Raw genomic sequence first — 23,709 nt, forward strand, 5'->3', positions numbered from 1 at the left:
TGGAGCTCCTCTTACTATCTTGGGAATCTCTGATCAGATTCAGCTGGATGCACGGGAGACAGGAGAGCCCAAGGTTAAGAGTACCGTCTTTGAACTCTGCCAGACCTGGACGGGAGGGCTGGTTTTGTCCTTCGCTAGTTTTAGAACCTTGGGCTAGTTGTTGAATGACCCCAAGTTTCTGTATTTGTAGAGTGGAAAGGCTGTTGTTGTTTAGTAGCTAAGTTGTGTCTGACTCTTTGTGACCCCATGGACTGTAGCCCACCAGGCTCCTCTGTCCATGGGGTTCTCCAGGCAAGAATACTGGAGTGGGTTGCCATTTCCTCCTCCAGGGGATCGTCCCGACCCAGGAATCGAACCCGTGTCTCCCACATCCCCTACACTGCAGGCAGATTCTTTACTGCTGAGCCACAAGAGAAACACCAGAAAGGCAATGGTTCCAACCAACTGGGGTATTGTGCAGGTTTAATGAGATGATAAACCAAGACTGTTTGAGCACCTGGCAAAGTTAGTGCTCAATAAATGACAGCTGATGCTATTGCTATTATATCAGATAGTTGTTTCATGTCTATTGTGTACCAGCACTGTGCTAGGCATTGAGAGATATAAGAAAGAAATAATTTATAACCTTTGTCCTAGAGCAGAGAGTTGGCAAATTATTTTCTGAAAAAGGCCAGGGAGCAAATAGCTTACGCTTTGTGGGCCTGCTGGTGTCTGTTACTCCGTTCTGCCATTGCAGCAGAAAAGCAGCCAGAGACAACAAACAAATGGGCGTAGCTGTATCCCAATAAAACTTTATTTATAAAAACGAGTGGTCAGCTGGATTTAGCCCATGGGCTGTAGTTTGCCAAGCCCTGTCCTAAAAAAATTGTATAGTTAGGGAAGTCCCTGACTACAAGTAATAGATAACCCTGCCTATATGAGGCACACAGCTACTGGTGTTGATTCAGTAGTTCAAAGATGTTAACTACAATTTTTATGATTCTCTATGTATTTCCTTAATGTTTGTCAACAACATAACATCTGCATTCAAGACAGGCAGAAAAGAAGGGGCAGAGTCAACTGAAGTGTTTCTTCTTCTTAGGAGAGTTAAGACTTTCCCCAAGATCTCCCTGAAGAATCTGCCGTGTCTCATTGGCTGGACTGTGACATATTGCCAGCTACAATGGAGGCTCACAAATTGGATATTTGTCACCTCTATCACTTACGGTGGTGGTGGGCAGGAAGGAAAAGGTGTGAGATTCAGTGTTAGATAAAACAATGAAACTGTCAAATCATTCAGTAATGTCACATCCTTGAGACACAGAATTACAATGCAGACTGCTTAATGAGTTCACACACACACACACACACACACACACACACACACACACCAAAACAAAAGATGTAATGAGAATGAAGAAACAGAGAATCTAATTCCCTGGTAGTTCAGAATCTCATCATTTTGTAACCATTAATAAGGCTATTTGAACAAGGAAATACAGGTGTCGAAATGGAGACGAAAGCATTTGATAAGCAAAATGAATTATCGCAAGACTGAGCATCAGTTCAGTTCAATTCAGTTCAGTCGCTAAGTTGTAGGCAACTCTTTGCGACCCCGTGGACTGCAGCACACCAGGCCTCCCTGTCCATCACCAACTCCTGGAGCTTGCTCAAACTCATGTCCATTGAGTCAGTGATGCCATCCAACCATCTCGTCCTCTGTCATCCCCTTCCTCTCCCACCTTCAATCTTTCCCAGCATCAGGGTCTTTTCCAATGAGTCAGTTGTTCACATCAGGTGGCCAAAGTATTGGAGCTTCAGCTTTAGCATCAGTCCTTCCAATGAATATTCAGGACTGATTTCCTTTAGGATGGACTGGTTTGATCTCCTTGCCGTCCAAGGACTCTCAAGAGTCTTCTTCAACATCAGAGTTCAAAAGCATCAATTCTTCGGTGCTCAGCTTTCTTTATAGTCCAGTTCTCACATCCACATATGACTACTGGAAAAATTTTTGTGTTAGAGCAATTATTTGTTGTCTGAAATATCCACTCCCTCCCACCTCCATGGGAAAAACATGCTCAGTAAACCCACGGTGTTGAACTTGGTCTTGCAGCTTGCTTTGCATTGTGATGGGCAATATATACTTTTCTGCTCCTTCACTACGAGATTAGAGGGATATGGTCCCAAGCCAGTGGGTGCTGGCAGCTACCAGAAGCTGGACAAGGCAAGAGATGGATTCTTCCGTAGAGCCCCTGAAGGCAGCCCTGATGACAACTTAAGTCTGTACTTCTGGTTTCCAGAACCATGAGAAAGCAAAATTCTGTCATTTTAAGTCACCCCATAGTCTTTCATTATGGCAGCCTCAAGAAACTAATACAAGAACTAAACTTTCATCTGCCGTGTACAGACCAGAAAGGCTGACTCTGAAAAAAAAAAAAAAAAACTTTGGAAAGCTTAGAGGGGCTTAGGTCTCCCCAGGTAGTGCAGTGGTTAAGAATTCACCTGCCGATGCAGGAAATGCAGGAGACATGAGTTGAATCTCTGGGTCAGGAAGATCTCCTGGAGGAGGAAATGGCAACCCACTCCAGGATTCTTGCCTGGGAAATCCCAAGGACACAGGAGCCTGGCGGGCTACAGTCCATGGGGTTGCAGAGTGGGACACGACTGAGCGTGGCAGCGTGGACCCTTAGGGGTCCAACAATGATTCCCAATAACAAATAAATTCTAGTGGTTAAGGATCCACCTGCCAATGCAGGGAACACCTGCCAAAATATCTGCCAATGCAGGTTCAATCCCTGCTCTGGGAACATTCTGCATGCAACTGGCCAACAAAGCCTGTGTGCCACAACCACTGATGCCCGCGTGCCCTAGAACCTCTGCTTGGAAACAAGAGAAGCCTGTGCATTGCGACAAAGAGTACCCCCCACTCGCCACAACTAACGCAAGCCAGTGTGCAGCAGGAAGACCCAGCACAGCCAAAAATAAATCAAGAAATCCCCTGTTTAGAAAAAAGTGTAAACAAAGAAACTCTTGATTGAGAGGGCAGCTGAGTCCCCCTCGGGTGGGGTGGACGCCCACATCGGGGACAGGACCAGTAACTGCTGTGGACTTTTCTCTTCGTGGCTGTCAGCTTTGGAGCCGTGGGAGCGTATTGACTTTCTCAGTTAGGACTGCAAGGGAAGCAATCCCATTTTGCCTTGATATTTAGATCCACAGTTAGGCCTGAGATCTTCTGAAACAATGAAAAAAGTCTCTGAGCACATCTGTCCTCGGTGGTGAAGCCATGAGAGAATGGTTTTAGCTCAGGTTCAGGTCTGTGTAAAGTTAAACAAAATGTTGCTAAATGCCTGTTCTACTCCAGTCCCTGTTCTGAGCTTTGGGGCTGCTGAGATGCATAAGACATAGTTTCCATCTGAAGAATCTCACAGTCAGGTGATAGGAATGAGAATTCAGGGCACGCTGGCACGTCTTAAGCACATTTATGCTTGTATGGTATGTGTGTAACTACACTTGTGATTTTGCAGGTATGTGCCTTGTGCATGCACACGTCCACTCCTGCCCGTCTGTGTTTCAATGTGTGCATGCTTGGTGTGCAGATCCACGTGTTTGCTTTTGCCCATACGAGCGTGTCTGCAGCCCTGTGCAATTTGCACGTGCATTTTCCAATGTGTTACCTGTCTTCAGAAAAGGTTTTTTTTTTTTTGTCTCTGCAGAAAGACTCATTGCTTTCTCTTTTTCCCCGTAGTGAGAGTTGGTCTCAGCCAGGACTTGGCACAGTGACTGATACTGCTCCCCCTTCAGTTAATATTTCATGCACCAGATGTCGCGTCAAGTGGCTGGATGGCCCATGGGCTGTCCTCCGGATAAGCCTCCCAGAAAACCCCTTTCATTCCCCTCTTCCCGAGACTTCCCTTCTCCTTCTGGTGTTGTCCAGAAGCACGGAGATTCTTCATTTTGTCCTACTCTATTTGCTGTGCCGCAGATAGCTGCAAATATCTCTGTCTTCGGCAATTTTGCTTCTAATCCTCTGTTAGGAAGGAGTGAATCTCCTGCCCTGAAATCCAGAGACCCTATGTCCTCTGTTAAACCAACCTCGAGCCAACCCCAGTAAGTTGTTACTGCTGGTTGGACATGATGGGTGTATTTTACTCCAAGACCATCCAGCTGAGACCCCAGAGTTCACACGAGGGCAAAGCCACTAAAAGTATTTGCTATTTCACATCAAGAAACTAAAAGCTGGTGAGAGGGTGTGGATGAGGGAAAAAAGCCATAAGGGAAACAGTGCCTGCTGGGAAATAGCGCCAAGTAAAGTCTGTGGTTTAGTCTTGGTTCTTCGGCTCATTGCTGTGTGCCCTTGAGTCAGTCATATCCCTCTCTGAGCTTTAGAGGAGGTGAGTCAACACCCAAAAGGACTAGTTAAAAAGAAAACCACCTGGACCTCACTCCAGAAATGCTGAATCAGAATCTCCAGAAATGAGGTCTAAGAACCCGCGTTTTAATATGCTTTCCGCACAATTCTTTCATCCTCTGGAGCTTGGAAACAAGCAGACAAGTTGACCTCTGAAGTCCCTTTCAGATACTCACACTATTATTCTGGGTGAGAAAGTACTGGCAGAGTACAGTGGGGATTTTCTCAAGGAAAAGAAATGAAAACCTTACATCTTTCAGGAAACGGAAGAAAAATCAACTGTTTGAGGAAGCATCACAGGAGGCTAGCAGGAGAGAGCCAAGGACTGAGGGTCTGACCCTGAAAGCCAGGCTGGCTGGTCTCCAGGCCCAAGGACGCACTGCCCGCCTCCTTGTATTGTTTCATCTGCCAGCCCCAATGTTAGGAGAGCTTTCTGTATCTTGAAGCATTTTGAAACTGAAAGTCAGATGCCCTGCCATTTAATGAAGAATTATATTGTCCTGATCTTGTGCCGTGCATGGAACTAGCATTTTCCAATTGTTGATTTTCAAACCGGCTCACAGGTGACCCAGTCATCCACACCAGTGGATGAAAGGAATAATAATGACAATGAGTTAAGATTTGTTGGGAAGTTATCCTACACCAGATGCCACGCCTAACAGGAATTGCTGTGCTGTGCTTAGTCGCTCAGCTGTGTCCGACTCTTTGTGACCCCATGGACTGCAGCCCACCAGGCTCCTCTGTCCATGGGGATTCTCCAGGCAAGAAAACTGGAGTGGGTTGCCATGCCCTCCTCCAGGGAATCTTCCCAACCCAGGGTTACAGGAATTAACCCACTTAATCCCTGCAATAATTCTTCGAGAAAGGTGCTTTCAAAGCTACGAAAACCAAGGCCCAGAGAGGTTAAGTAACTTGCCCAAGGTGAAACAGCATAGTGCCTCTGCTAGCCTACAAGAGTCTATAGGTAAATCAGGGAAAGGCATTTCCCTTTTGAATTAGAACAAGATGTCCCTTTGGGTAGATACAGCTCAACTGTTGTAGTTTGGCCAGTGGTTAGCATCTTTATGTGAGGAAGAAGCAGCCCCTTGATCCAGATGGAGTTGATTTCAGGCTGGCTTGACAAATATAGGGCAATCTGAATTTCAGCCCCTACTCACCTCCTCACCTCCTCATTTGTATGCACGTATGCAGTGCACAACCTGTACAACTGTACTGAACAGACCTAATGCCATTACTAAATGGTGACGCGGGGGTTTGGCCCTAAGCTATCTGATTCTGGAGTCTTTTCTTCTGACCATTTCAAATATTGACAATATGTTAAAATAGTAATGATTTTCTTTCTTTTTACCAAAGGGAGATATATGGGTGTCTTTAAGAGCACATCAGAGGGGGGTGCATGGAAGGGAGTACAGATCGGATGGGAGCCGTCACCAGGTGTCTGACTACTCAGCGGTGTACTGGCCACCGGAGAATTATGGCCACTGTAGTTTGAAAAATTTCTTAATCAGATTATTTTTAGTGAATACCCACAATAAGTCCATTGTTGGTTTAAAATAGGATATAAAAGAGATCGTGAGCTGAATTGCACATCACTGGGGAGCATGATAATTCTGCATATGAGGCTCAAGATGGTCTTTACCCATTTTCATAGGCAGCGTCCATCTGATCAGAATTCTTATTTAGCACATCTGGTATTCCAAAATGAATGTTAAAAAGAGAAACTTTTGTTAAGGACTCTTTCAACAGTAAAGAAACAAACAATCCAATTAGAAAATGGGCAAAAAACATGAAAAGACACTTCATTAAAAAGCGTGTACAGATGGCACATAAGCACATGAAAAGATGCTTAACATCATTAGCTGGTAGGGAAATGCAAATTAAAACTGTAATGAGATTTCACTATTCACCTATCAAAATGGCTAAAATAAAAATTAGTGACGACACCAAATGCTGGTGAGGATGTGAAGAAACCAGATCACTATTTATTGCTGGTGGGAATGTAAAATGGGACAGTCACTTCAGTAAATAGATTGGCAGTTTCTTATAAACTACAATTTTCTTGTGGGCAGTTATTTCAGAGAAATGAGAATTTTTGTCTATATGAAAACCTACATATGCACATTCATAGAAGTTTTATTTATCTTAGCCCCAAACTGGAAACAATCCAAATGTCCTTTGATAGGTGACTGCTTAAACAAACTGTATAACATCCATATTATGGAATACTATTCAGCAATAAAAAGGAATAAACTATTAATACATGCAACAGATTAAATGAATCTCAAGAGAATTATGCTGACTTTATTTATTTATTTTTATTTTTATTTTTTCATTTATTTTTATTAGTTGGAGGCTAATTACTTTACAATATTGTAGTGGTTTTTGCCATACATTGACATGAATCAGCCATGGATTTACATGTATTCCCCATCCTGATCCCCCCTCCCACCTCCCTCTCTACCCGATCCCTCTGGGTCTTCCCAGTGCACCAGCCCCAAGCACTTGCCTCATGCATCCAACCTGGGCTGGTGATCTGTTTCACCATGGATAATATACATGTTTCGACGCTGTTCTCTCGAAACATCCCACCCTCGCCTTCTCCCACAGAGTCCAAAAGTCTGTTCTGTACATCTGTGTCTCTTTTTCTGTTTTGCATATAGGGTTATCATTACCATCTTTCTAAATTCCATATATATGTGTTAGTATACTGTAATGGTCTTTATCTTTCTGGCTTACTTCACTCTGTATAATCGGCTCCAGTTTCATCCATCTCATTAGAACTGATTCAAATGAATTCTTTTTAATGGCTGAGTAATATTCCATGGTGTATATGTACCACAGCTAATTATGCTGACTTTAAAAAGTCAGTCTCAACATCACATATTGAATCCAGTTCCTAGGCATATATCCGGAAATGGTGAAAAACTCTAATTTGAAAAGATAAAGATGAGCCCCTGTATTCAGATGAAAATGTTAGCTGCTCAGTCGTGTCCAACTATTTGCGACCCCATGACTACAGCCCACCAGGCTCCTCTGTCCCTGGAATTCTCCAGGCAAGAATACTGGAGTTTGTTGCCATTTCCTTCTTCAGAGAATCTTCCCAACCCAGGGATTGAACCCTGGTCTCCTGCATTGCAGGCAGATTCTTTACCATCTGGGCCACTGTAGCAGCATTATTTATAGTCACCAAGACATGGAAGCAACCTAAATGTCCATCACAGCTGAATGGTTAAAGATGTGGTATATGTGTGTGTATATATGGAGTATTACTCAGCCACAAAAAAGAATGAAATAATGACATTTGTAGCAAAGTGGATGGAGCTATGGATTATCATACTAAGTGAAGTCAGTCAGACAGAGAAAGACAAACATCATATGATATTGTTTATATGTGGAATCTAAATTATGGTACAAATAAACTTATTTTCAAAACTGACATAGACTCGCAGACATGGAAAACAAACTTGTGGTTACCAAAAAGAAAGGGGGGGATAAATTAGGAATCTGAGATGAACAGATACACAATACTATGTATAAAACAGATGAACAACAAGGACCTACTATATGGAACAGGGAACTATATTCAATACCTTGTAATAACCTATAATGGGAAAGAATCTGAAAAAGAATATATACATATATACATAATACGTGTATGAATAGTTGAATCACTTTACTGTTCACGTAAAACATTGAAAATCATTTATACTTCAGTTTTTTAAAGGGTTACATACTGTATGATTGCATTTATGTTACATTATTGAAACGACAAAATTATAGAGATGGAGATTGAATTAGGGGTCACATGTGTTTGGGGACATGTTGAGAAAGAGGTGGATGCGGCTCTAAAAAGGTGGCACCAAGGAGCCTGGTGCTGGAACAGTGTATGTGGTATATGGTGGCAAACAGATCTATACATGAGTTAAAATTGCATAGAAACACACGTACACAGTGCAGACACAAATGAGGGCATAAAACACTGGTAAATTCTGAATAAGCTCTGTGGATTGTATTAATGTCAATTTCTTGGTTGTGATATCATAATAGAACTATACAAAGTGCTATTATTGGGAGAAACTGGTTGAAAGGTACATGAGACATCCTGTATTTTTCTACTTCCTGTGAATCTATTAATACATTTCAATACATGGAGTTTAAAATGTAACTAGGAAATTGTCACACACTGTTAGGTTATAGGAGCTCTACAGTATATACAATAGACAAATTATGCAAGTGATTAATAAATAATACATCGAGACGTAAAAAACAAGAAAAGATACTTTAATCACAAATATCACAGTATCTGGTTCAGATTTTTATATATTGATACTAAGAACAAATACGATCTACTTTCAAATGTGGGAAAGCCAGTCTCAATCCTTCACACCTACTTCATCATTTAAGACCTGTCCTGGAGAAATTTGCATACATATATATATAAGAAAGCAGGTGCGAAGATGCTAATAGCAACACAATTCATGAAGTAAAAACTCCGGAACAACCTAAATGTCCATCTGCACCTTATGGAGGGGGTAGAATTCCCTGGTAGTCCAGAGGCTAAGACTCCGAGCTCACAACGCAGGGGGCCTTGTGTTTCATCCCTGGTCGGGGAAGTAGATCCACATGCTGCAACTCAGAGCTCACATGTTGCAACTAAAGGTCCCACGTGCCAAATAAATAAATACATAAATAAGGGAAAAAAACACTTTATGGGGTTCCTTTTTATGGAATACTGGACAGCAGCGTGAGAATGAAGGAGATATTCATGTACAAGCATACAGACATGATGAGATCTTCTTGCATGAAATAGAAGCCTGATATTTTTAAGTAAACAAAAGTAAATTTAGAGTATGATAAGTTTTGCACATATACTAGTATTATATATAAATACAGTTTTTATATAAAAAGAGGAAAAACACATATGTATATATTGGTATATTATGTTCCTAGTTGCTCAGTTGTGTCTGACTCTTTGTGACCCTGTGACTATAGCCCACCAGGCCTCTCTCTCCATGGGATTTTCCCAGGCAAGAATACTGGAGTGGGTTGTCATTTCCTTCTCCAGAGGATCTTCCCAACCCAGGGATCAAACCTGTGTCTTCTGCATTGGCAGACGGGTTCTCTACCATTGAGCCACCTGGGAAGCTCAAATGTGTGTGTGTGTGTATTTGTATAAATGAAGAGAAGTATTATTTGGAAAGTTGTATCCCAAACCAGTGGTAGATGTTCAAAGATTAGGTCAAACATTTGCCAAGGGTCAAGCCATGTTCTCTATTTTTAATTGGAAGATAATTGCTTAGCAATGTTGTGTTGGTTTCTGCCCTACAACAACGTGAATCAGCCATAAGTATACATATATCCCATCCCTCATAAGCCTCCCTTCCACCTCCCCCACCTCATCCCAGCCCTCTAGGTCGTCACAGAGCATCAGGTCAAGCCATGTTTTTACAAACATCTTCAACCCTTGCAACCACCCCCAGGAAGCCAGCTCTGCATGTAGAACTCCATTTTCCAATATGGCGGCATGGAGCTGGGATGTATCTTGCCCAAGGCCATGCCTCTAGACTGGGACTGACGCCTAAGCCAGGGCACGTGTTTCTCCTGGGACCCTCATCTTGGGCCCACTGGAAATGTCAGTCCAGGGTCTGAGAGAAAATGACTCGCTGCTGGAGACCATAGAGGAGCTGAGCCCTGCAAGAACAGCCTCACAGGGAGCCTGAGTGGGAGACCTGGCCCACGCCTCCGAGTACCTGCATCGAGGATGCACTTCAGCCAAAGCTGTGATAGTCAAGCCCCTGTCTGCTCAAGGAAAGCAAACGTCAGGCTGCCCCTGCCAAGCATCCCTGCCACAGCTGGGAGATGGATTCTGATCTCCATCTGTATGAAGTCTGGGCGAGGTTGGCTGGAGAGGGGCCACCTCATGCCTTTCCTCTCTGAAGCTTGGCTCTCCCGATGGAAGGGAAGTGCCTGGGTCGGCAGGACCGTGGTAGCAAGAGAGGATGGGCGGGGTCACAAAGGAGGACTCTCTGTAGATGCTACAGTGGAAGTGGTCCCCACCCCCAGTCTGTCTGTTTTGATAAGAACAAGTGATCTGTGTCTATGCTTAGTCGCTGGGTCAGGTCCAACTCCTTGCGACCCCATGGACTGCAGCCTGCCAGGCTCCTCTGTCCATGGGGATTCTTCAGGCGAGAATACTGGAGTGGGTTGCCATGCCCTCCTCTGGAGGGGGGGGATCTTCCCACCCCAGGGACTGAACCCAGGTCTCCCGCTTTGCAGGTGGACTGTTTACCATCTGAGCCACCAGGGAAGCCCGAGAACAAGTGGAACAAGTGGAACAAGTGGGGAGAAGGAAATTAACACTGGCTGCTCACCTTGTGGACACGAGGCCCTCCTGCTGTCCGTAATCATCCGCCCTGTGGCCAAGGAGCCAAAATATCAGAGAAGTTGAAGGACTTTGCCCTTTAAATAAATCAAGTTGGATTTATCCCGGGGATGTAAGAATTCTTCCATATATGCAAGTCAATCACGGTGATACACCATATTAACAAATTGAAGAATAGAAACCATAAGATCATCTCAATAGACCCGGGAAAAACTTTCAGCAAAATTCAACACCCATGTATGATAACAACTCTCCAGAAAGTGGTCATAGAGGAAAACCTCCTTAGCATAATAAAGGCCATATGACGAACCCACAGCAAACATCATTCTCAATGGTGAAAAGCTGAAAGCATTTCTTCCAAAATTAGGAACAGGACAAGGGTGCCCACTCTTGCCACTATTATTCAACATAGTTTTGGAAGTCCTGGCCATGACAATCAGAGAAGAAGAAGCAATAAAAGGGATTCAAATTGGCAAAGAGAAATTGAAACTGTCATGGTCTGTTCCTGCGAGTTTGATTCTTAGATTCCTCCTGTAGGAAGAATCACGCAGTATTTGTCCTGTGTCTGGCTTATTTCACTTTGCATAATGAACTCCAGGCTCATCCACGTTGTTGTGAATGATAGCATTTCCTTCTTTTAAGTGGGTTTCACGGGGACAGAGACCAAATTTGTTCTGTTAATTACTGACTCCCTAGCACCCAGCACAGGGCCCAGACATAGCAGGTGCCTGATAACCGTGGAAACATGGATCCTGCATTAAAAATTAAGTTTTCATAGTGTTACAACTGTAATGAACACAATGAAATATTTGGTGATTCGATATCTTGCTTCACTTACACATTTAAGTACTGTTTATCTTATTTATCCTCTATCATATGCATGGCTTTTCCAATCCCTGGGAGTACAATGGTGAAAAAAAAAACAAACCAATAGACATCATCCTTGTCTTCAAAGACAAAGGTCACTGTTAAGGATGGAAGGTGCTCAAGTGGAGATTTGGAAGCTGAAATCTTGTAAAAACACTGCCCAGGGAGGGCTGTTGATCCTTGAAGGTGGTACCTGTGCTCAGGGTCCCTCATGGCTCTCAGGGAGACCCATGTATACTTCACCACTCTTTTCAGATCCCTGATTATCAGGGCATTTCAATACAGTCTCCAAGTCCCCTTCAAGGGAGCCTGTTGGGCACTATGGAAAAATACTCAAGTTGAAGTCAGAAAAGAATCGGGTTCCCGCCTTCCCCTCTCAGAGCCATCTGACCTTGGGGAAGTCACTCAGACCCTCTCAGTCTTACTTTCTTCATTAGCAAGAAGAGGTTGCAGCTACATCACAGGGTTTCTGTGACGAATCAGTATGGCCAAGCAACGCACGCACCAGGCTGACGGCTGAGCCCATGGCACCTACTCCACAAAGATGAGGTCCCCCATCTTCTCTTCCATCACTGTGTTCTCGCCTTAAGGGCCCTTGTGCACTTCGGGGCCTCAGGGAGGACCTTGGACATCCTGCTGTCCCCAGGGCACCGGAGGAAACACAACTCTAACGAAGCTTCTGGGATTTCTGATAGAGTTCATGTCTTCATCATCATTCACCTGGGTTTTGAGAAACAGACAAGCCCGACACATTCATTTGGCTGCTATTCCAGTGCCTCATGAGGCTGATTTTTCTCTAAAGACGGAGAATCACTTTGCCACTGAATGTTTAAAAATGTTTGTCTCCTTCCTTTTTGCTTTCCTTGACATTTGTTTCTCTCTGAGCTGGTTGGTGAGATTCTCTTTCTCTCTCTCCAGTTATCATCACCATCATTGCCATCATCCTTTGCCTTTCTACTGAGTACATTTTTCAGGGAGTCATGTGACATAATGTAATACTCTTTACCAAGAGTCCATCTGGAATGCAGGGCAGAACCTAAGTGGATTTTCTGGTGCATTTTTCATTTTCTCCCCTTTCATACCTGAATGGTAACCAGGAGAGAACAAATTGCAGCTTGGAACAAAGAGAGGAGATTTGGAGAACATGCCTCTTCAGGACTCATGAATAGAAATGTCTACCTGGCCTCTGACCTGGCTCCTCAAATCTAAGGAGCCCAAAACTAGACCTCTGCTCACCTGCTCCACTGTACCCTTCCCCACCTTTGATGGCAACCCCGTCTTCCAGGCTGTCTGGACTTGGCTTTGATTGCAGTTTCTTAAACACCATGATGCTGGGAAAGATTGAAGGCAGGAGGAGAAGGGGACCACAGAGGATGAGATGGTTGGAAGGCGTCACTGACTTAATGGACATGAGTTTGAGCAAACTCCAGGAGATAGTGAAGGACAGGGAAGCCTGGTGTGCTGCAGTCCATAGGGGCATTGCAAAGAGTCAGACACGACTTAGTGACTGAACAACCACAAAACACCCCACACACATTCAGTCTATCAGATAATCCTGTTGGCTTAACATTCAAAACATATCTGAAATCTGTTTCCTCTACTCCCACCGTGACCTCACTCACCATTGCCCCTCACCTGGATTCCTGCCAAGCCTCTCAAATCATCTCCCCACATCTTCTTGGTCTGTTCCCTACACAGCAACCTGAGGGAACCATTTAAAACATAAGTCAAATCACATGTTTCTGGTTATCTATCTTTTGGTTAAAAACTTGCAATGTTGCCCCAATTCACTCAGGCAAAGAACCTAATGTCTCACAACATCTGGCGTCACGCTATCTCTCTGACCCATTTCTCACTGTCTGTCATCATCATAACTGTTAATACCTAAAGTTGATTGCATGCTTGGGGCTAAGGTTTTACATGTGTTGAATAATCCCATAATAATCCTATAAGATAGATCCTATTGTTATCCCAGTTTTACAGGTAAGGAAACTGAGTCACAGGGCAATTAGGAGGCTTGTTTACAACTTATTTCTCAGAAGTGATCAGCCATGATTCCCACCCACACACAGTCACACTCTATTTTTAGCATCACTAGTGAATCTTGCCCTCAGCGATTACCACAGTGGTGTAAAAGGATTAGGCTTTGAACTCCAGCTTCACTACTCACTCATTGTGTGACCCTAGGCAGCTCACTTTATCTTGTGGCATCTTAGTTTTTCATTCATAAAATGGGATTTATAATAGGGTTGGTATTATCATGACGATAAGTGAGAGGACTGGAAAAATGCCTCTCGCACATTTGGGATGCCACTGATACAAGATCTCTCTTGGTCTCTGTCTCCTCCCCTAAAGAAATAGCAAAATGGTACATTCATCCTGGAGATGAAATATTGAAAAGAGCATCCTTCTGTTACCAGCTGCCAGAATACCAGAGATTTCAAGACTCCCAGCAACACAAAGCACTCCATCGATGAAACAAGCTGCAGAAGCCTTCTACATCTTGACAGAAGGATGTCTGGGGTTTCCTGTCCATGTCCAGTAATTCTCATTTTCTATGGGGCATATCAATTATGCATCCACTTGCTTCTATTAATATTTCAGGCTTCATAAGCATCAATAAAACATACATTAATTAGAAGTTTGCAATCACATCATCCCTTCTCCATCTCCTCCTGCTCCTAGCCTTATTTCCAAAGCCAAGCATGAGGGTGTATGGTCCACAGCCATACTGATTTTTCTTTTTTTGAATTTATTTTTAATTGGAGGATAATTGCTTTACAATACTGTGTTGGTTTCTGCCATACATTAACATGAATCAGCCATAGGTATACATCCGGCCCCTCCCTCTTGGACCTCCCTCCCACCTCCCGCCCCATCCTACCCCTCTAGACTGTCATAGAGCCCCGGTTTGAGCTCCCTGCATCATGCATCAATTTTCCACTGGCTATCTATTTCACACAAGGCAATGTATGTTTCCATGCTACTCTCTCAATTCATCCCGCCCCCTTCTTCCCCAACTTTGTCCACAGGTCTGTTCTCTATGTCTGTGTTTCCGCTGCTGCCTGGCAAATCGGTTCATCAGTACCATCTTTCTGCTAAGTCGCTTTAGTCATGTCTAACCCTTTGCAACCCCGTAGTTGTACCCCACCAGGCTCCTCTGTCCATGAGATTCTCCAGGCTAGTATACTGGTGTGGGTGGCCATTTCGTCCTCCAGGGGATCTTCCCAGGGATCGAACCCCTGTCCTTTATGTCTCCTGTATTGGCAGGTCTGTTCTTTACCACTAGCAACACTTATAGATTCCATATGTATGCATTAATATACATTATTTGTTTTTCTCTTTCTGACTTACTTCATTCTGTATAACAGGCTCTAGGCTCATCCACCTCATTAGGACTGACTCAAATGCATTCCTTTCTTATGCACGGCCATAAATTATTGAGTACCATCCTTGTAGGGCTGGGGTGCGCCCCTCCCCCGCCCCCGCAACCAGGTCAGAACAATTGGTTCAGAGAACCTTGGTAAGTAGTCACTGAGCAACAAAAGCAACCAAATTCGACTGTTTTCTCCCCCTTTTAGAAGAGATTAAAATTATTCATGAAGTGCCGCTCAGCTGAACACTTGGATCTCTTCCCCTCTGGACAGCAGGGACAGATTTCCTGGCCAGCACTGGCTGCTGAAGAATTTAACATTGATTAAAAGCGAACATCTCCTCCAAGGGGGGACATTAATACACTTAATGTTTGGGGAGTCTTGGCAGCCTGTGCTGTGAGGCTGCCAAACGAATTACATTAGGTCGGAACTTGTGCTTTGGATGGGATGAACAGGTGGCCTGGGTGCCCCATGCACACATCTGTATTCACCTGGATCAAGTGCATGCAGATGTGTGCCCTTCGGATCTCCAAAGAGTGGGCTGACCGGCATGCTCAATAGGTCCTCTGACCACACAGGTGCAGTCACCGCGTGCAGCGGAATTGGGGCCCTGTTCTCATTTGTGCTGACTAACTGAGGGCCTGGGTACCTGTAATCCTTTTTTTTTCTCAGATTAGGCAGAGGACAGGAAGGAGGCTGATGCTGGGATTGCTCTCAGAGCACCCTTTGTGTGATCAAACGCCCACAGACACAATGAGAGCAATCAGAGTGGGCTGAGGGAGGAATTCGAACAAGAAACCCAAGGCTGGGCAGCCAGGACACACAAGTTGTCATGATGAAGCTGGACTTTGAACACAGGTTTGTCTGGCTCCAAGGTTTTCCAAAATTCTTTCGTACGTGACCCAGATCCCATGATAAATCGTGATGAATTTTATCCATCAACAAACGGCCAGGGATTTCCTGTTGTCAATCAGTCCATGTTTCCATCTTTTAATGGACAGATAAGTGAGGGTCCTCTTCATTTTAGAGGAAAAAGGATTTCAGTGGTGCCAGGATTCTTCGCATGTTCTAATTCTCTTGCTCCTCTAAAGCCTTTTGCTCTTGGAATTCCAGCAAAGGCAACACCATCACTGCTATGTTTCTCCCTAATGACTCCCTGTCTTTTGAATAGCGGGCTTCACTTCCCCTCTGTGCACAGACTTTGGCTTCAGTCATTTTTGCCCCGAGCAGATGTTGGATCAAGCCTGCAAGCAACATTTATGAGTTATGGATCCAACCGCAGAAGCTCGATAGCACTCTGCACCCACCATTGAAGGCAGAGGGTTGTGACAACTGCCTGCGCCCTGCACTTTGGTTGAATGTGACCTGTGTAAATCCTTTATTAGTGTATGAATCACCCAAGTTTACTTGCCACGTCATCCCGATTTTCTGTTTCCGACACCCTGTGCCCATTGGCAAGGATCTGGTTAAAATCCTTAACAAAACAGATGTGTTTCTAAATTGCCAGTGGCTGTGAAAATTGATATAATTTTTTAGGAAAGAAAAGTTGGGATTCAAATCAAGACTACTTAAGACTGTTCCATGCCATGTTACTCAGTAATTTGATTTCTGGGAATTTATCATAACAGCATCCTTTTGATACACTTGTATCATTTATTGAGCACCTTCTCTGTGCCAAGCCAGAGTTTATATAAGCTTCTCATTTGTATCCTCAACACTGCCACAGGGCAGATATGACTATTGTACTCATAGAAACACAAGGAGACTATAGCTCAGAGAGGCGCGGTCACTTGTCCAAGCTGCTGGGCAAGAAAGGATCCAGGTTTCAGCCCAAAGCACTTTCCTTTAGACAAATTGCTCACACAACTGGGCATACTCCAGAGCAATGCTATTTTGGAAGTTCCATTTAATAAATTAAAATGAATTTTATGAGCAGCTGAGTAATTATCTGACTCGAACCCAATTAAAAATTGAGTCCATTCTGCCTGAGTTTTAAGGGATTCTTTTGATTATGCTGGACAAATGGATTTCTTCTTTTAACCAGTGCAGATGGCCAGGCTGGCTTCTGGACAGAGTGTCCACACAGCTTTGCATGATGACCCTCACGTGCCGACTTGAACCGTGGCTACGTAGCATGTCTGTGTGTGCACCACAGGGAAAAGACTTAACTCCTGCAACTTAGACCTCCCAGTCTCAGCAGCCAAGAGGTTTAATTGGAATGTATTTCTTTTCTGAAGTTCAATGAAACTCAAAGGGCATGAGCTTTAGAATTTCTAGACCTGAACTTGTAAACAGGCTCTGCCGCCTAAAAGTTGTGTGTCCTTGGGCAAGTCACTTCGCCTTTTCAGCATCATTTCCTTCATCTATAAGTGATGGAATGTGTGGTCAGAGATTTTGGTGGCAGGTAAGAGAAGCTAAGCCTGAGTGTCATAAGAAAGCATCAACAGAGGACCAGAGAGTCATTTTCAGAACCACGTAGGCAGCACCAATTGCCCCAGTCTCCCAGCAAATCTGTTCACCATCACTCCCAACGTGACTCAGACTCTTCATGGTCCTCAGCACTGGCCCTGGTCATTGGGTTTGTGGTACGCCCGGGGACTTGAAGGAAGCTGCCATCACAGCCAACTTCTGTTTTCAAAATGTATTTCTCTTGTCCCTAGTTTCTAGGTGCTGTATCTCCAATTCCACTTTGGAGTTGGTTCAACAGATTGGCAGAGCCGGGCAACCACTGAGATGCATGAAAGTAGGTATTTGGCACTTTTATTTTCTTAAGTGGGAGGTGGGAACTGCCTCAAATGGTGGGAGCATGCTCTAAGTGAAGGGAGGAGCTTCAGCTGCTGGGTGGCCATAAAGAGAAAGACAATCACTCCCTGAAAGTGTTGGTCACTCAGTCATGTCTGACTCTTTGCGACCCCATGGTCTGTAGCCCACCAGACTCACCTCTCCGTGGAATTCTCCAGGCAAGAATACTGGAGTGGGTAGCCATTCCCTTCTCCAAGGGATCTTCCCAACCCAGGGATCAAACCCGGGTCTCCTGCATTGCAGGCAGATTCCTTACCATCTGAGCCAGCAGGGAAGCCCACAGTCACAATCTACCAATGGAAATAACCATCCCATCTGTACTGTTTCATTCATTTATTCATTCCACAGTGTTTATGGAGTACATATAATGTGCCTGACACAGTGCTAAGGTTGGGTTACAGCTGGGAAATAAAAACTTATTGTAAAGACTGACACTGTTGCTCACAACAACAATGTTATTGCCATGGGTTTCCATTTTTCGAGTTCACTGCACCGTGCCAGGCAGGGTGCTGGTTACTTAGGGTCCATTCCTCTCACTGCAAGTTAATGAACTATTATCTCCAAGAGATGACAGCCATGCTATTGTGCAGGGCTGCCCAAGAGCAGGCGCCCAGTAGAAGTGAATTCTTTCTCTTCCCAGCTCAATGGTTTCCAACTCTGATCTCAAGAGATTAGGCTTTCTTGCTTTTCTTTCAGACATCAATGAACTTAAAAGTCCAAACATGGGAAGCAGGCGATTTTTGTCTAAATGCATGATGTCAGCTGCTCCAGCTCAATCATGGAGTGACAGATGCCAAGCAGGTGACAAATGCGATGAAGGGCTCCGGGGCATTGACACGCTGCCTGAAAAGGCTTGCTGTGTGCAGCCTCGGATCATCTGTCACCAGACCCCCTCCCTGTGCCGAGTTAAAACGACATAATTAAAGGCATGTTTCTATTTGGGAAGTGACAGACCAAGCTGGCTTTGGGGGCTGCCACATTCGTCATCCCAGCCTGTCACTCTTTTGGGATCTGGTCTCGGAGCTTGGTTCTCCCTAAATCTTTGCCCCTGAGACTCAGTTAACTCAATTATACAGTTGTCACAAAAACGGTACCCAATCCTGCGGTTGATGAGAAAGTTAGACAAGGTTAGCAAAATGCCTGGTTTATATTGTAGGTAAAAGGGAATCACTGTTATTATTATTATAATCATTATCACTGCCAACGCCAGTATTCTTGCCTGGAGAATCCCATGGACAGAGGAGCCTGATAGGCTACGGTCCACGGGGTCGCAAAGAGTCGGACACAACTGAGCGAATGAGCATGCATGCACGCATTATTATATTAGTTTCCCCAATTTTGTCATTTAATGCATGATTTTGGTCAAGTCATGTAACCTTTCTGTGTCTACATTTGCTCATCACTAAGCTGAATTACCTCTTCCAGCCCATCTCATGGGAACATTATGAGGCTAGGTAGAGAAAGCATACATGCCAACACTTAAGTAATTCCCTTTGGAGGTTCAAGCTACTTCTTGGCCCGATAAAACAGGAAGGGAAATGCTATCTTGGACTTCATATTCACTCGAAAGCCTGCCACTTGGTAAGGGGTCGTTTGTTTTCTGAGCACTCCTTGCTCATCTGTAAAATAAGGCTTCCTGCCTACCTCTTAGGGTTACTGTGAAGACCAGGTAAGGAAATGCATGAGAAAGTTCCAGAGATTATTATGTGTTCTCCCAGCAACAGACGGTAGAGTGGGCCAGCTTCCAGACTCTGGCTTCAGGCCTCACCTTGTTTTCTTACGGGCTGTGTTACCTTAGGCAGGTTACATAAATGACCTGGGACTCACGGCAGGGGTCCCTGATAGGCCCAGCCTCAGTGGTCCTCACACTGATGAACATGTCAAACACCTGGGGATCTTGTATAAAATGCAGATTCTGATTTAGGAGGTCTGGGTAGGGCCTGAGATGCTGCGTCTCTAACAAGTTCCCGGGGCATGCTGATGCAGTGGGTCTGAGGACCCCACTCTGAGTAGTGTGGGGCCAGGTGTGGTGGATTCACGCGTTGGGCTATTGGGGACCATTCAGCTTCAGGAATAAGTTGACAAATTAATAGGCTGATGGGAAGCTCAAAGGACACCAGGACTCTCAAAGCCCTGAATCCACAGATCCTGACTCATCAAAGCTTTCCTCACATCAGCTGTCATTCACAGAGCCGCTCCTACGAGAACAGATCGGAAGTAACTTTCTATATGTCAGTCAGCGAGCTAAGTACTTTGACATACAAGCATCTCGTTTACTCATCACAATAGCCTTATGAGATGGACACAGTGATTGTCCCTATTTTGCAGATAGGAAAACTGGCTCAGAGAGGTTACATGCATTGAATTATTATCAGTCTAACAGTTCTTTTGAAGGACACGCTAAGGATAATCCCCTTCTCTGCCTTTCTCAGTCTCCTCTTTTAATAAAACCACCAAGGGTCTGAGAAGATCCGGTCTGTCCCCAGTCCTTGTTACTGCCACATAGGAGTGGATGTGTGGGCACCAGCTGTATTCACCCTCCTTTTTATTCCTTCCTGCAGTCAGACAAAGGTCATATAGTCAAAGCTATACTTTTTCCAGTAGTCATGCATGGATGTGAGAATTGGACCAGAAAGAAGGCTGAGCACTGAAAAATTGATGCTTTCAAACTGTAGTGCTGAAGAAGACCCTCGAGAGTCCCTTGGGCACATGGAGATCAAACCAGTCAATCCTAAAGGAAATCAGTCCTGAATATTCATTGGAAGGACTGATGCTGTAGCTGAAGCTCCAATACTTTGGCCACTTGATGTGAAGAGCAGACTCACTGGAAAAGATCCTGATGTTGGGAGAGATTAAGGGCAGGAGGAGAAGGGGATGACAGAGGATGAGGTGGTTGGATGGCATCACCGACTCGACGGACATAGTTTGAGCAAGCTTCAGGAGTTGGTGATGGACAGGGACGCCTGGGGTCCTGCAGTCCATGGGGTTGCAGAGTCAAACATGACTTAGCAACTGAACAATAACAAACGTGCAAAGCACTCTGTTTACAGTGGGGAAAGGCATTTTCCCTGCCCTCATGGACTGTAGAGTCTAGGGAGAAAGGCAGGCATTAATCAAAATAAGGCACAGATAAATAGGATTCCAATCTGTTGAAAGGGGCTATGAAGAACAGATTTGGGAGCTAAGAAAATCAGGAATTTCATAAAGAGATTCTGCAAAAGCTTCTGTGTAGAAGTACTTCCATGGTGGTCCAGTGGTTAAGACTTAACGTTCCAGTGTAGGGAGTATGGATTCAATCCCTGGTCACAGAGCTAAGATTTCACAAGACTCATGACCAAACAAATAAAACATAAAATAGAAATGCCACTATAACAAATTCAATAAAGACCTTTAAAAAAGGATCCACTTAAAAAAACAAAAAGCTTCTGTGTGAAGGTGAAATAATATGAAAATGGTTGTGTAGGAGTAAGTTAGTTCAAGGGGAAGAGGGATGGGTACTCCAGCCAAAGAGAACTGTGCAAAGGCCCTGTGGCCCATGGAACCAAAGAAGGCACACGTGGCAAGAGTGAGGGGGGATGTAAGCTGAAACTGGAGAGGTGTTGAGGCCAAATGCCAGAGGGCTTCACAGTATATGTCAAGGGTTCTGACACGGTCTGAAGAGCTATGGGCAGCCATGGCCTCTTTTAAGCAAAGGAAGAGTGAAAAGATGAGGCAGGAATTTTGAAATTGCTTAAGGGCATCAATCAGACAGATCTGGGATGGAGGGCGGGTTGAGCAGAAAGAGAAAGAGAAATGAGGATGGTATTGCTCTTGTTCAGATGGGGGTCAGGCAGCAGCAATGGGGCAGAGGGGGTTTCAGTAGCATGTGGGTTGGAAGTGAACAGAAATGATGGGGTTTGGTCATGAGGTCACTGCTAAAGCCATAGTAACAAAGTTGGGGGGCTTTCTGCATGTGCATGCACACCTACTCAGTCATGTCCAACTCTTGTGACCCCATGGACTGTAGCCTGTCAGGCTCCTCTGTCCATGGGATTCTCCAGGCAAGAATACTAGAGTGGGTTGCCATTCCCTTCTCCAGGGGATCTTCCCAACCCAGGGCTCGAACCTGCATCTCCTGCATTGCAGGCGGATTCTTTACTGCTGAGTCACCTGGCAAGCTTGAATTTACAGCAGCTGGAGAGATAAATCCCAAAACATATATTTAATGAATAAAAATTTCAGTTGCCTAAGAATATGTTAAGCATGGTGCCATTTATGTAAAAAATCACAGATGATACTATATATTTTATGGATACATTTACATTCATGTAAAATAATCAGAGGTCTGGAAGGTGATGTTCTTCACTCTGGAGGTCAGAGATTTCTGTCTGCACTGTTTCAATTTCCTAAAAGGAGGATTGGTGGGTAAGTTGTTTCAGTCTTGTCCGACTCTGTGCAACCCTATGGACTGCAGCCTGCCAGGCTCCTCTGTCCATGGGATTCTCCAGACCAGAACAGTGGAGTGGGTTGCCATGCCCTCCTCCAGGGGATCTTCCCTACCCAGGGATCAAACTTGTCTCTTACATCTCCTGTGTTGGCAGGCAAGTTCTTTATCACTAGCGCTACCTGGGAAGCCCCCAAAGGAGGGTGGCTTCATTTATTTTAAGGAAAAAACTCTGGATGTATGATCTCAAATAATATGAACTTTTCTGAGCTCCAGTTTTATCACTTTTGAAAATGATTGTTGTGTTGTCTGTATGAATTGCAGGACTCCCTCCTCAGAGGAGGTATCCAGATAGAAAGTGAGTCATCCATCAGACAGCACAGACAAGCCAGGTATCAGGGCCCCGTAGAAGGGTCACTGGTCATCAAGGGACGCAGGGAAGACCCCCTCTGGAGACTGGATTGAACTGCGGCTTGAAAGACAAGAAAGTATTAGCCAGTTTCAGGGTGAGGGGACAGGTGATACAAACAAGAAAAACTGCTCCGTGTCAGGCTGATTAATTACCATCTCACATGTAATGAAAAAAAAACAAATGCTGCTACTATTCTAAGTCTGTTTTATTGCTTTTTAAGTGCAGACAGCATCAATACAATGGGAATTATATTTAGCACAGAGGGTTGTTTTGAGGCAAGCATCCAGCATACAGTAGGTGCAGGTGTGTGCTAAGTCACTCAGTCGTGTCTGACTCTTTGCAACCCAGTGGACTGTAACCCACCAGGCTCCTCTGTCCGTGGGATTTTCTAGGCAAGAATACTGGAGTGGGTTGCCATGTCCTTCTACAGGGGATGTTCCCAACCCAGGGGTTGAACCTGCATCTCTTATATCTACCTGCATTGGTGGGAGGGTTCTTTATCACTGTGCCACTTGGGAAGTCCCACAGAAAGTACATAATAGATGCTAACTTCCATCTCATCTGGGCTTTCCCTGGTGGCTCAGATGGTAAAGAATCTGGCTGCAATGCAGGAGACCTGGGTTCAATCCCTGGATCAGGAAGATCCCCTGGAGAAGGGAATGGCAACCCACTCCAGTATTCTTGCCTAGAAAATCCCGTGGACAGAGCAGCCTGGTGGGCTACAGTTTATAGGGTCACAAAGAGTCAGACAGGACTGAGCGACTAACACTTTCACTTTTCCCAGCTCATCTGGTGCCTCATGGAACCCACTGTAATGGACTGAGTAATGCCCCCTAAAGATAACAGGTCCTCATCCCTTGAACCTGTTTATGTGACCTTATTTGGGGAAAAGATCTTTAAGAGTGATATAAGAGTCTCATAACAGGGTGGGGGGGTGGTGTTTAGGGACTCAGAGGTAAAGAATCCACCTGCCAATGCAGGTGATACAACAGACGTGGGTTCGATCCCTGAGTCAAGAAGACCCCCTGGAGGAGGGCATGGCAACCCACTCCAGTATTCTTG

The 23,709-nt window shown here is 44.6% G+C and overlaps 1 long non-coding RNA gene across 1 annotated transcript; it reads right to left on the reverse strand.

The window, feature by feature from the left end:
- Positions 1 to 10,483: 10,483 nt before the first annotated feature.
- On the reverse strand, positions 10,484 to 23,093 carry LOC122702078. Its single transcript, XR_006343173.1, has 3 exons — positions 23,076 to 23,093; positions 20,774 to 20,775; positions 10,484 to 10,606 (listed from the first exon to the last, which is right to left on the reverse strand). It is a non-coding gene; the product is annotated as an uncharacterized LOC122702078 (long non-coding RNA).
- Between the last annotated feature and the right edge of the window lie 616 nt (positions 23,094 to 23,709).

The sequence above is a fragment of the Cervus elaphus genome, chromosome 10 (assembly GCF_910594005.1).
Source record: "Cervus elaphus chromosome 10, mCerEla1.1, whole genome shotgun sequence".
In the NCBI taxonomy this organism is placed as follows: domain Eukaryota; kingdom Metazoa; phylum Chordata; class Mammalia; order Artiodactyla; family Cervidae; genus Cervus; species Cervus elaphus.